The sequence below is a fragment of the Oratosquilla oratoria genome, chromosome 1, assembly GCF_046742065.1.
Source record: "Oratosquilla oratoria isolate Oo_2021 chromosome 1, ASM4674206v1, whole genome shotgun sequence".
Classification (NCBI taxonomy): Eukaryota; Metazoa; Arthropoda; class Malacostraca; order Stomatopoda; family Squillidae; genus Oratosquilla; species Oratosquilla oratoria.
Window position 1 is genome coordinate 49,453,731 of NC_134777.1, and position 12,554 is coordinate 49,466,284.

The window sequence follows — 12,554 nt, forward strand, 5'->3', positions numbered from 1 at the left end:
CGTTGGGTTACTTCTTGTGTACACATTTAACATACGAATGGGAGACAGAAGGTGAAGGATATTGTTTTCTTTCTTCCTTTTTGGGAAGGGGGACAAAACAAAGTGTTTTTACGTTTCGAGAGAATATTGCGCCAAAAAAAGATCGTCACAGAGTGCCAAAGGAGGGTCTCTGGCAATAGAAAGGACATATAGGAAAAAGTTACATGCAATCAGTATATTTTTTAAGTGAGGAATAGTATCCAGTCATAGAAAAATGCTCCATGACACTGGTCCACGAAGACGTCATGAAATTCACTGAAATAACCGCATAGAATTAATGCAGTTAATATCCCATACTGTGAAGTGAAGGGGGGGGGGGCAACAAGACGGACGGGAAGGGAAAAAGAAGAGCAAGAGGAGGAGGAGGAGGAGGAGGAGGAAGATAAGGAGGTGGGGAGGAGGATAAATGAGGAGAAGGAAGAGCAGGCGAAAGAATAAGTGGAGGAGGTGGCGTCATAGGAGATGGAGAGGAAGAGGAGGAGGAGGAGGAGGAGGAGGAGGTGGTGGTGGTAAAGGGGGGGTAGAGGTAGTGGTGGTGATAAAGGAGAATACGGAGGAAAATGCAGAGCAAAAACAGATGGTTGATGAAAAGTGACGAAGGATGAGGATACGGAAGAAGAGAAGGCAGAGCAGACATACTCTAAGGCGATTAAAAAGAAAGAAGAAACAACAAAAGAAGATAAAAAGGAGGAGTAAGGCAAAAGAGATGAAGGGATGTAGAAGCAAAAATGACAGAGAAAGGATTGAGGGGGGAACATGAAAATGAGGAGGAAAAAGAGGAGGAAAAGTAAGAGGAGGAGGAGGAAAAGTAAGAGGAGGAGGAGGAGGAGGAGGAGGAATAGGAAGAATAAAATGAAAAGTTTGAGGAGAAGGGATGAAAGGGGTAGATGAAGGAAGAAGACTGGGAGGAGAAAGAGTGAGAGGAAGTGAAGGTGGAGGAGGAGGAGCAGGAAGAGGAGGAGGAGCAAGAGGAGTAAGAGAAGAAGAGAAGAGGAGGAGAAGAGGATAGAAGAAATTGAAGTAAGGGTAGGAGTAGAAGTAGAGGGAATACAAGAAAGAGGAAAAATAAGAGGCGTAGGAGGAGAGGAGATGAGAAAAAGAGGGAAAATATGAGGAGGAGAAGGGAAAGAAGAATGAAGAGAAATAGAGTGAGGTGGGAGGAAAGGGAGGAAGAGTAGAGGAAGAAGGGTTGAGTGAGGACGAGAATGAGGACAAGAAAGAAGAGTGAAGTGTGAAGGAGGAAAAGGTATGGAAGTGGAGAAGAAAGAGAATGAATATAAGTATAATGAAAATATGGAAGGAGTAAGAGGAAAGCAGGAGAATGCAGGGGAATGAGGAGGTGGAAAAGGAGGAGGAGGAGGAGGGGGAGGAGGAGGAGGAGGAGGGGGAGGAGGGGGAGGAGGAGGAGGAGGAGGAGGAGGGGGGAGGAGGAGCAAGAGGAGCATGAGGAACACAAAAAGAACACAAAGGAAGAACAAACAACAGCAGGCCTACTGGTCTTAACGAGGCTGTTTGTGTTTACCATACTAAGCTACAGTTAAGAAAACAGGGTAACTAGGCGATAGAAGATGAACTAACACTACTGCTACCACTATCCTATCCAATTACAATTAATTGTCGGGCTGTCAGATCTTTTATTGCAAGGGATAATACTTTATTTGAGGATTAGAGTTTAAGTATTTATCTAGTGTATTTTTAAATGTTGTTACTGTATTACTTTCAACGACAGTGGAAGGTAAAGAATTCCACGCATTAAAAACCCGGTTAGAAAAGAAATGCTTACTTTCATTCGAAGAAAATCTTTTACCATTTACTTTAAAATCGTGACGTCTTCTTGTATTTGATTGATCTAATAAGAAGTAATCTTCGACATTGATGTTGTCAAAGCCTTTGAATATTTTAAAAACCTCGATCAAGTCTCCTCGCATTCTCCTTTTTGAAAGTGAAAATAAGTTTAGACTTTTAAGTCTTTTTTCATACGGCAGATTTCTCAGCCTTGGTATCATTTTGGTCATTCTTCGTTGCACTCTTTCTAGTTTATTAATATCATTCTAGTAGTATGGGGACCAAAATTGTACACAGTATTCGAGATGGGGACGGACCAAGAAATTATAAAGGTTTAGCAATATTTTTTTCTGATTTATTTTCGAAGACTCTTCCGATGAAGCCAACCAATTTATTTGCTGTTTTAACAACTTCTGAGCAATGCTGACTTGGCTTCAAGTCATTTGATATTAAAACTCCTAGATCTTTTTCTTTAGTTACTGAGTCCAGTATTACGCCATTCATCTGGTATTGGATGTGATCATTGTTACTTCCAATGTGCATGACTTTACATTTGTTAACGTTAAATTTCATTTGCCACTTGCTTGCCCAGCTTGATAATCTGTCTAGATCGGATTGCAGAGTTTCTTTCTCTTTGGTGGTTGTTACTTTACCGGTGATTTTTGTGTCATCAGCAAATTTTGATACTTTGCAGAGGAGGCCGTCGTCTAGATCATTTACATATATTAAGAACAAAACGGGTCCCAAAACTGATCCTTGCGGTACGCCACTTTTAACGTCGAGCCAGCTAGATGAGGCCCCGTTAATTACAACTCTCTGTTTTCGTTCAGAGAGCCAATCTTTAATCCAGTTGTGGATATTACCAGAAATACTGTGTTTTTGATTTGTCAAGCAATCGTTTATGAGGAACTTTATCGAATGTCTTCTGAAAATCTAGATAAATTATATCAACAAATCTACGTTCCTCGTATTTGCTAAAGACGTCATGAAAGAAGTCGAGGAGATTAGTTAAACATGAGCGTTTGCTACGGAAGCCATGTTGTGAATCTTTCATAATTTTATCTTCTAGAAAATTCACTACACTGTCGCGAATGATGGTCTCTAGCAGTTTACACACAATCGAAGTCAGGCTAATCGGTCTGTAGTTGCCTGGTTGTGATTTGTTCCCTTTCTTGAATATTGGTGTTACGTTAGCACATTTCCAATCTGATGGGACTTTACCAAGTGTTAAAGATTTGTTGAATAGGAGGAGGAGAATGAGGAGGAAGAGGAAGAGGAGGAGGAGGAGGACGAAAAAGAGGATGAGGAAGACCAGAAGGAAGAAAAAGAGGATGAGGAAGAGGAGAAGGAGGAGAAGGACGAAAAGAGGATGAGGAAGAGGAGGAGAAAGAAGAAAAAGAGGAGAAAGAAGAGAAGGAAGAAAAAGAGGAAGAGGAAGAGGAGGAGAAGGAAGAAAAAGAGGATGATGATGAGGAGGAGAAGAACGAAGATTAGTAGGAAAAGGAAGAGAAGGTAAAGGTGGAGGAGAAAGGGAGGAAAAGGAGGAGGAAAAGGAGGAAGAAAATGAGGAGGAGGAAGAGGAGTGGGATTGAGAAAAGCAGGAGGATTGGGAGAAGTTGGAAGAGGAGTGAGAGAAGAAGGAGGAGGGGAAGGAGGAAGGGGAGGAGGAGATGGTGGTGGTGGTGGTGACCATTTCAGTCCGGTCTGGATGTCCGGTTGGGCACTACGCAACTACCGTACTGGCTGGCCGGAGCAAGCGGGCAAAAGGCCGAATGATGATGATGAGGACGTTCTCCTCCCTCGCCCGAGGCAGCCCGCCTGGTTCCCATCGCGCCACCTTCTCCCACCTTAAACCACTCCTCTCCCTTCCTCACTCCATCACTGCTCTCCCTCCTATTCTCCCTTCCTCCCTCATTTCCTCTTTAAAACTAGGTGTACAATAGGAGACACAATTAAGCAGGTTAACCAAGGTCCTTCCTAATTAAAATTCAATTGAACGATAATAGGTTGCCTTCACCCCTTTCTTCCCTGTTGGGATTTCTTCACCACAGTTCAAGCTAAGACAAGATGAACCCTTTTATCCCCACCACCACCTCTTCCCCCTCCTTTTTCTCCTCCTCCTCCGCCTTCTTCTCCACATCTTCCTTTTCCCTTCTCCTCCTCCACTTCCTCCTCTTCCGTTTCCTTTTCACATCCAACGTTCACCTTCCTTTTTTCCTTCAAACCACTGCACATCGTTCAAATGGCATCACACATTATCCCATTCTCGTTTCAACTTCCTTTCCATCTTCGACATGCTTCTTTGACTCCTTATTTTCTACAGTGCTTTATGATGCCAGGAGCCTAACCCTGACTTCCATATGACCTGACGTCCCAACTTCTACCACTAAAACGATCCTCACCTCCTGCTGTACACAGCCATGGCAACGCTCCTCACACTACCAAATCTTACGTCACACGTGCTAGATCCTTTGATGTGGTTCTCTCGCATAAACAGAGTCTGCCAGGAACAATCATCAGAACTGGAGACGGGAAAATTTGATTACACGCAGCCATGACGTTCGTCCCATTCATAGGGACCTTTAGTTTGAAAACGATGGGGTTCCCAACGAGGCGCCTCGCGTTCACAGGCACAAGTTTCATAGAGGGTTCAGATCTCAGCTCCCCACCGACCAGTTGATGGGGGTCTATTCTTCCATCACGCACCCTATAAATCCCAAAAGCTGAAACTTACCAAAGCTTATGATGTATGTGAATCCTTCATCAAGCAGGAGGAATCCCCAAGCAGAATAAAATAGTTTGGGAACAAGGAGGGAAAATATTGATACTAGGACTCCCTCCTCCCTGGGGATGAACGTATAATGCAAAGCAATCCATGCAGATCTATCTCTACCCCCCCCCTCCTAGCTTGCAAGCGCCTGTATCTCCACTCCCTCCCCTTCCCAGCCACCGCCACCACCTGGCCTTCTTACAACTTCGCCATGAATCCCGCTCACCATCCCACTTGAGTCACGTGCCAAGGCAACCCGCCCCGGGACTTCCCAAACCTATGCGAAGGATCATGCATGTTTCTGATAGCTGTTATTGTCAACCTTATCCTTCACTCAACAGCTACGGCACTATCCTTTAGACTTTGTCAAAGAGCACAACGACCTCTTGGCCACCGCTGGAAACGGAAGCTATGCAAAGCAGACTCTCCGACACATTTATTCCCCAGTAATTAACGAAAAACTAAAAAATCCGCAATCAAAGCAATTAGAATCCAGCACACGCTGAGACTACGTGCATGACCAAGATATACAATAAATACAGAAAGCTGTATATGGATACAAGTAACGATGGACACTGATAGTCACGCTTCTAAATCTTTGGGTTTGGAGCAACATGAACCTGAGACTAAGAATCATTAATAATAGCTATAATAATAATAAAATTTTTGCCTCAAATTTCACTGACTAAAAACTCGCAACCGCACAGCAGCCAACAACGGTTCTCAGTCCCTCCCATAGGTGTTTTTGGGGAAAAAGGTGTTTTCTATGTAACCGATTGGAAGAAGCAGAAGCTGAGGACTCGTCTCTTGTCATCTTTCTTTGTGTGAAAAAGCAGAGGAAAGGTAGTTAAAACAGACAGAAAAGATCTTTGACCCAGTCCATAGACCGAGTACCATCCCATCGGGTTGTTGTTGGGATATGAAAACAAGTGGCGGGAAAATGACCTCCGACGTCTGTCTCGTTGGATCACCGTAGGCAATTCTTAATCATTACTCCCTCAAGAATCAAGTAGGGTGTAGATTCAGTTAAGCAGGAGACAGCTAGTGTGTCCCCAAGTAAGGGGTGACGTAATCCTAAACACATAATTCACTACTCAACCTGGGAGCCATACAAACTGGCTGCCAAATAACAAACAGGTAGGAGTCCTCTAGTCTGGAACCTACACAAGAAATCAAGCGATAGTTAATAACCCAACCGCTCATGCACGACGCCAAGGAGTCACACTTTTAAGAGAAGTGTCCAACATTCATACATCCTGGTCAAAGTGAATAGAACTAAATAAGTCAAAAAGTTTCAGCACATGGAGACGGACTACTGAAGCGCCGACTACCAAGAATTTCACCCCCCCCCTCCCTTTCTTAAAGGGACCAGAAGGGAAGGAGGGAGGCAGTGAGGAACGAAGGGCGGATTCTAGGAGAAGCCGTTCGAGGGGAGGAGATGTGAGGTTGAGCGGCGTTGTCTGGAGTGCGTTGCCCCGAAGTAGGCGTGGCTAGCTTGAGACATGACCTGTAGCAGTCAGTGCAGAAGGGGTACGGGGTGAGCCAGCAGAATTTGAAGAGAGATGTGTTGACATGTAAACAACAACCAATTACGCGTAAGGTGTAATGACATAATGTGCAACAGTCACGGAGAGTTGAGTACAAAGTTTAAAAGATGAAGGCAAGGCTGACAATACCAAGCCACGAACTGATACAAGGTAAGAAGGGTGACCATATACACCAGGAGAAGGTGAAAAATCTATGAGCAGCAGAGGGAGGCGCTGTGTCAACAGAAGCTGTCGTGACATGACTGACCAGTCTTAGACCTTCAAGGCTGCAGGGCTCGGCCAGGAGGAAGTGCGTCATACTTGTATGAAGAGTGACGGAGGGAATGGAGTCCAGAACCTCTCCTGTAGCTGACGGCAACAAAGATACCCTCGCGGAAAGATATGCCTACACAGTAAAGAGGTTGACGAGGTCCGAAAGACTAGGATAGGGTCAGCAGAAAAGTTCCGAAGACTGCCGAAGAAGTAATCCTCTTCAGCGGACACTGATCAACAAACTATATCAATATTAGTGGTTGTTGTGACACCATCAGCAGTGACGAGGACCGCGACCACCACCATGGGAACTCTCCACCGACAAAGCTGTCAGTTGTCATCCCAACCCCGGAAGATGTGGAGAGTTAGCGGTGGAATGCGAACACCAAGGCGGTGGAACGGTGGTCAAGCTTCCGGGGCAACTGTCTCACTGGCCGGAAGTGATGAAGAAGGGGTTAACGTTACTACCAGAAGAAAGGAGAGGAGAGGCCAACCAGTATCACGGACTATCAGGAGAGAGGGAGGGAGGGAGGGAGGGAGGGAGGCAGGGAGGTAGGGAGCGACTGGCATGAATGGCAGAGGAGGAGTGGGTGAAGGAGGAGAGGGAGAAGAAAGAATAGATGGAAGTGGAGGAGGAGGAGGAGGAGGAGGGCGAGGAGGAGGAGGAGGAAGAGGAGGAGGAAGAGAAGGAAGAGGAGGGGAGGAAGGAGGAGGAGAGGGAAGTAAAGGGGGAAAGGGGAAGAAATAGAAAAACGAGGAGGAGAAGATGGACAAAACGGTGGAGAAGGAAGAGGAAAAGGAGAGGGAGGAAAAGGAGGAGAAGGGTAAGATGAAAAGGAGGACGAGGAAAAGGAGGTGGGCGAGAGGAGTAGGAGGAGGAGGGAGAGTAGAAACAGAAGGAAAAGAAAGAGGAGAAATGGGAGGGAAAAGAAAAATGAGGGGGAGGAAGAGGAGGAGGAGTTGGAGGAGGAGGAGGAGGAGGAGGAGGAGGAGGAGGAGGAGGAGGAGGAGGAGGAGGAAAGAGGAGAGGATAAGGAGAAGAAAGGGAGGGGAAGGTGGGGAATAGGAGAGGAGGAGGAGGGGAATAGTAGGGAGGATGAGGAGAGGTGGAGTCTGTGAGGAGGAGAGGAGAGGAGGAGAGGAGAGGAGGAGGGGAGATGAAGGGAAGAAGGAGAAGGGGATGAGGAGGAGAGGACGGGTAAGGAAGGAAGGAGGGAAGGAAGGAAGGAGGAAAGGAAGGAAGGAAGGAAGGAAGGAAGAGGAATGGAGAAGGAATGGAGGAGAAGGGGAGGAGGTGGAGGAGGAAGAGGAGGAAGAGGAAGAAGAGGAGGAAGTATGGAAGAGCAGGAGAAGCAGAAGAAGGAGAAGAAGGAAAAGGAGGAAATTGAGAATGGAGAGATACAGGCGAAGGAGAAGGAAAAGGAGAATTAGAAAAAAAAATAGGAGAAAAGAAAGTGAAAGAAAAACAGAGTGAGGAAAAATAAAGTGAAGTAGGAGGAGGAGGCGGAAGAGGAGGAGGAGGAGGAGGAGGAGGAGGAGGAGGAGGAGGAATGTGATAGCGAAAATGAAGTGGGGAGAAGAGGGGTAAGGAGGCAAAGAAAAAGAAATATTAAGAAAGACAAGATCGACATAAAGGAGGAGAAGGAGGAAGAAGAAGAATAGGAGGAGGAGGAGGAGGAGGAGGAATACAACAGCAATAAAAAATAGAATTAGAAGAGGAAGCTGAAAGGAAATGGAAGGAGAAGGGTGGAGAAAGGGGAGGAGAGTGGGTTAGGAGAAGAAGAGGTGAAGGTACGAGGACTACAAAGAGGAGGAAGAATAAAAGATGGAGGAAGGGGCTGAGGAAGAGACGGAAAATATGGAGGAGGGAGAAGGGAGGAAAGCATTGAGGAATAGATAGCGAATAAGGGAAGAAATAGGGGTTTGCTGAATGAAGTGGAAAAGGAGGAGACAGATATGGAGGGAGAAAAAGTGGAGGAAGGAAAGGGGATGAGGAAGAAGAAAAGGAGGGAAAGCAGGACGAAACGGATGTGGAGGAGGAAGAAGAAGAGGTGGAAGACGCGGATGCGGAGAAAAAGAAGGAAGAGGAGGAAGATGAAGAAAAGGAGGAAGAGGGGGAAAAGAAAGAGGAGGAAGAAGTGAATGAGGAAGTGGAGGTGGAATTGTGGAAGTGGAGGTGGAGGAGGTAAAGGGGAAGATGGAAGGGGTGTGCGAGGAATAGGAGGCGGAGGTGGAGAGGTGGAGGTGGAGGTGGAGGGGTTGGAGGAGGAGAAGGAGGGGGTGGAGAAGGGGGGGAGGAAGGGTTGGAGAAGGGGGTGGAGAAGGGGGGAGGAGGGGGAGGGGGGGAGAAGGGGTGAAGAAGGGGGGAGGAGGGGGTGGAGGAGGAGGTGATGAAGGAGGAGGAGTAGAAACAGAACGTATAAGAGAAGGAGGAAGAGGATGACGAACGACTTGATTTGTGACTTATACCGGGTTTCATGCAAGTTAATGACGCAACAAGTAGCGCGCTAAAGGAAAGAAGCGCCCCCGAAGTGCCTGTATGGTATATAACGACGCAATACGCTGAGCCATCTGTGGCTCTCTCAGCGCCATATAAGAAGACTTCCCAGTGGCCGCCGCAGCCGCCGGTCGCAAGGACCCCTCCGCTCTGCTCTGCTCGCTCGCCTCACGCCCCGTGCAAGCACCAGCCGAGTATAGGAGGGGCGTGCTTCAGTCCCATTGCGGGCGCTCAACATGGTGTGCCCCACGCCCTCGCAAGCAAAACCAGTGCTAAGCTTCAAATCAGCATATGGGTGCAAGCTTTGTTGTCTTGGAGAAAAAAAAATGTCCGATGAAATAAACGAAGCAAGAAATTTGGGTGTCATAACGTACTATATGTAATAATTGCGGGGACACATTATAATGACATCCGCTTCTAGCCTAAATTGTATTCTTTAGCGTGATCTCGCCTCGACACTTGTATATCAATACTAAACAGCTGAGGCATACATACATAATCAGGGTTTGTACAAACAAACGATAATAACAGAGTATTGGAGTAGATTTATATACTAGCTAAATTACTAGTGAACAGTGCAAAGATTCGTGAGGCATCATCAGAAGCACAGAGAAGAGGAGTGGAAGTGGAGGTCCCGAAGGACACTGCGTAGCTATAATCAGGAAGACAGATTCAGACGCGCAATTATGGGCCAAAATGGCTGGACATCAAGAACCGCCATCATGCTGAAAACTGTCAATCGACAAACTACCGTGAGAAAACGTACCCCTGTGGTGGGGCAGAAGTTTGGATACACAACCTTCTATCATTATAAATAACAAAAATGAATAACTTCTACTTCCTAATTTACAAATCATTACTGTGGTATGGCAAACTGTGCTTAAGCCACGCATTTTCTTTCGTAAATCGTATTATCAACGCATAAAAGTTTTCGTCCCCCCAAATAATCTACACGAATGTAATCAATTGGATCCATTGACGTATATGTGGAAATGGCCTAAGGAAGAACACATCACCACAAAAGACAGAACAAAGGATATGAGACGTAAGTGGCAAGCAAGCAAGCAAGCAAGCAAGCAAGCGAGTTGGCAGGATGAGTCGACGGGTACAGAGCAATTTCCTTGTGCGTGGCTTGTAAATTGGGGAAGAAATGAAGGGAAATAAGAAGGGAGATATGCTGAGAGAAAGAGAAAGAGAAAGAGAGAGAGAGAGAGAGAGAGAGAGAGAGAGAGAGAGAGAGAGAGAGAGAGAGAGAGAGAGAGAGAGAGAGAGAGAGAGAGAGAGAGAGGGGGAGGAAGAGAGAGAGAGAGAGAGGAGAAAGAGACAGACAGAGAGACAGAGACACAGACAGAGACATAGGAAGAGAGAGAGAGAGAGAGAGAGAGAGAGAGAGAGAGAGAGAGAGAGAGAGAGAGAGAGAGAGAGAGAGAGAGAGAGAGAGAGAGAGAGAGAGAGAGAGAGAGAGAGAGAGAGAGAGACCGACGGACAGAGAGACAGAGAGGAACAGAGGCAGAGACAGAGAGACAGAGAGACAGATACAGAGAAAGAGAGAGACAGAGACAGTGAGAGAAACAGATACAGACAAACAGAGAGAGACAGACAAAGAAAGGTTGAGACAGAGACAGACAAAAAGAGGAATAGAGGCAGAGAGAGAGGGGGGGGAGAGAGACAGATAGAGACAGGGACAGACAGAGAGGGAAATAGAGAGAGACACAGAACCGAGACAGAGAAACAGAGAGATACAGAGACAGAAAGACAAAACGAGACAAAGAAAGGGAGAGACATACTGAGACAGACAAAGAAATTGATAGACAGAGAGTGGAAGAGTGAGAGAGATAGGGAGAGACGGAGAAAGAGAGTGAGAGAGAGTGAGAGAGTGAGGGAGAGGTAGAGAAGGGGAGAGACAGACAGAGAGAGAGAGAGAGGGGGAAAGACAAAGAGAGAGGTAAAGATAGAGAGGGAGAGAGGGAAAGACAGAGTGGAAGAGACAGCGAACAGAGATAGGGAGAGACAGAGAGAGATGGAGGGACAGAGAGGGAAAGAGACAGAGTGGGAGAGACAGAGAGGGAGTGACCGAGAGAGGGAGGGACAGAGTGGGGGAGAGAAGGAGAGAGAGGGACAGAGAGAGACAGAGAGAGGGACAGACTGAGAAAGACAGAGAGAGAGAGAGAGAGAGAGAGAGAGAGATAGGGGGAGAGAGAGAGGGAGAGAGAGAGAGAGAGAGAGAGAGAGAGAGATAGGGGGAGAGAGAGAGATAGGGGGAGAGAGAGAGGGAGAAAGGGAGAGACAGAGAGAGGGAGAGACAGAGGGAGAGAGATGAAGGGAGGGAGATAGAGAGAGAAAGAAAGAGAGAGAGAGAGATAGGGGGGTGAGGGAGAGGCAAAGACAGGGAGAGATAGAGGGAGAGACAGAGAGAGGGAGAGATAGAGAGAAGAAGAGACAGAGAGATACAGAGAGAGAGGTAGGGACCGAGAGGTAGAGACAGAGAGAGAGGGAGAGACAGGGAGAGAAAAAGAGAGACACAGAGATTGAGAGACAGAGAGAGAAAGGGTAAGACATAGAGAGACAGGGGGAGACAGGGAGAGAGAAGTAGGGAGAGACTGATAGAGGAGGAGAGGCAGAGAGTGGGGAAAGACAGAGCCAAGGAGAGACACAGAGAGAGGGAGAGATAATGACAGGGGGAGACAGAGAGAGATAGGGAGAGGCAGAGAGGGAGAGACAATGAGAGGGAGAGACAGGGAGAGAAAGAGAGAGAGACATATAGAGGAACAGAGAAAGACAGAGAGAGGGAGAGAGGGAGAGACATAGAGAGAGGGGAGAGAGACAGAAAGGGAGAGAGAGAGGAGAGTGAGATAGAAAGGGAGAGAGAGAGGGAGAGACAGAGAAAGAGAGAGAGAGAGAGAGAGAGAGAGAGAGAGAGAGAGAGAGAGAGAGAGAGAGAGAGAGAGAGAGAGAGAGAGAGAGAGAGAGAGAGAGAGAGAGAGAGAGAGAGTGAGAGTGAGAGAGATAGAGACAGAGAGGCAGACATATACACAAATAAAGAGACAGAGACATAGCCAGTGAAGCAGAGACAGAGATATAGATAGAGAGGCTGAGACAGAGAGACATAGACAGAGAGGCTGAGACAGAGAGACAGAGAGCGACACAAGAGACAGGGAAAGAGAGAGAGAGGCAGAGACAGAGAGAAAGGTGGCGGGTTCGGGCACAGATACCACTCTGCGTAAGTTTGGCAACAGGAACAGATACACACATTAAGCTACATATAATTGCCTTTACCCTAAATGCTACAAGAGCCAGAACAAGTGCCAGTTCGTGTAGTTATGGGGCTCAAACATGTGAACTCGTAGTTCCAAGGCGAATGCGTAGCTCTGACTCTAGTGATACTGGTCACGAACATCAGCAATCGTTCTCGAGTCTCGTATCTGGTAGCAACTTCCTATCTTTTCGTTCTTGAGATAGGAGGAACTTCATACCCCTGCAGCCTATTGTAGTCAAATGGTGAAATATGATTTGGATACTAATCAAAATATTTTAAAATCAAACATACACTCTTTATGCGACTTTCTATTCTATATTAAAAAGAATGGAGATTTTGTATGTTTATCTCTTGAGGAAGCAGTTTCGATGTGAATCTGCTTGTGCCTAAGAAACTTGGCCCCATTGT

General features: G+C 46.6%; 1 protein-coding gene across 1 annotated transcript in view; it reads right to left on the reverse strand.

Moving 5' to 3' along the window:
- LOC143030265 (NAD(+) hydrolase sarm1-like) overlaps nucleotides 1-12,554 on the reverse strand; it is a 722,505-nt gene that overhangs the window by 473,447 nt on the left and 236,504 nt on the right. The gene's annotated exons all lie outside the window — the stretch shown is intronic.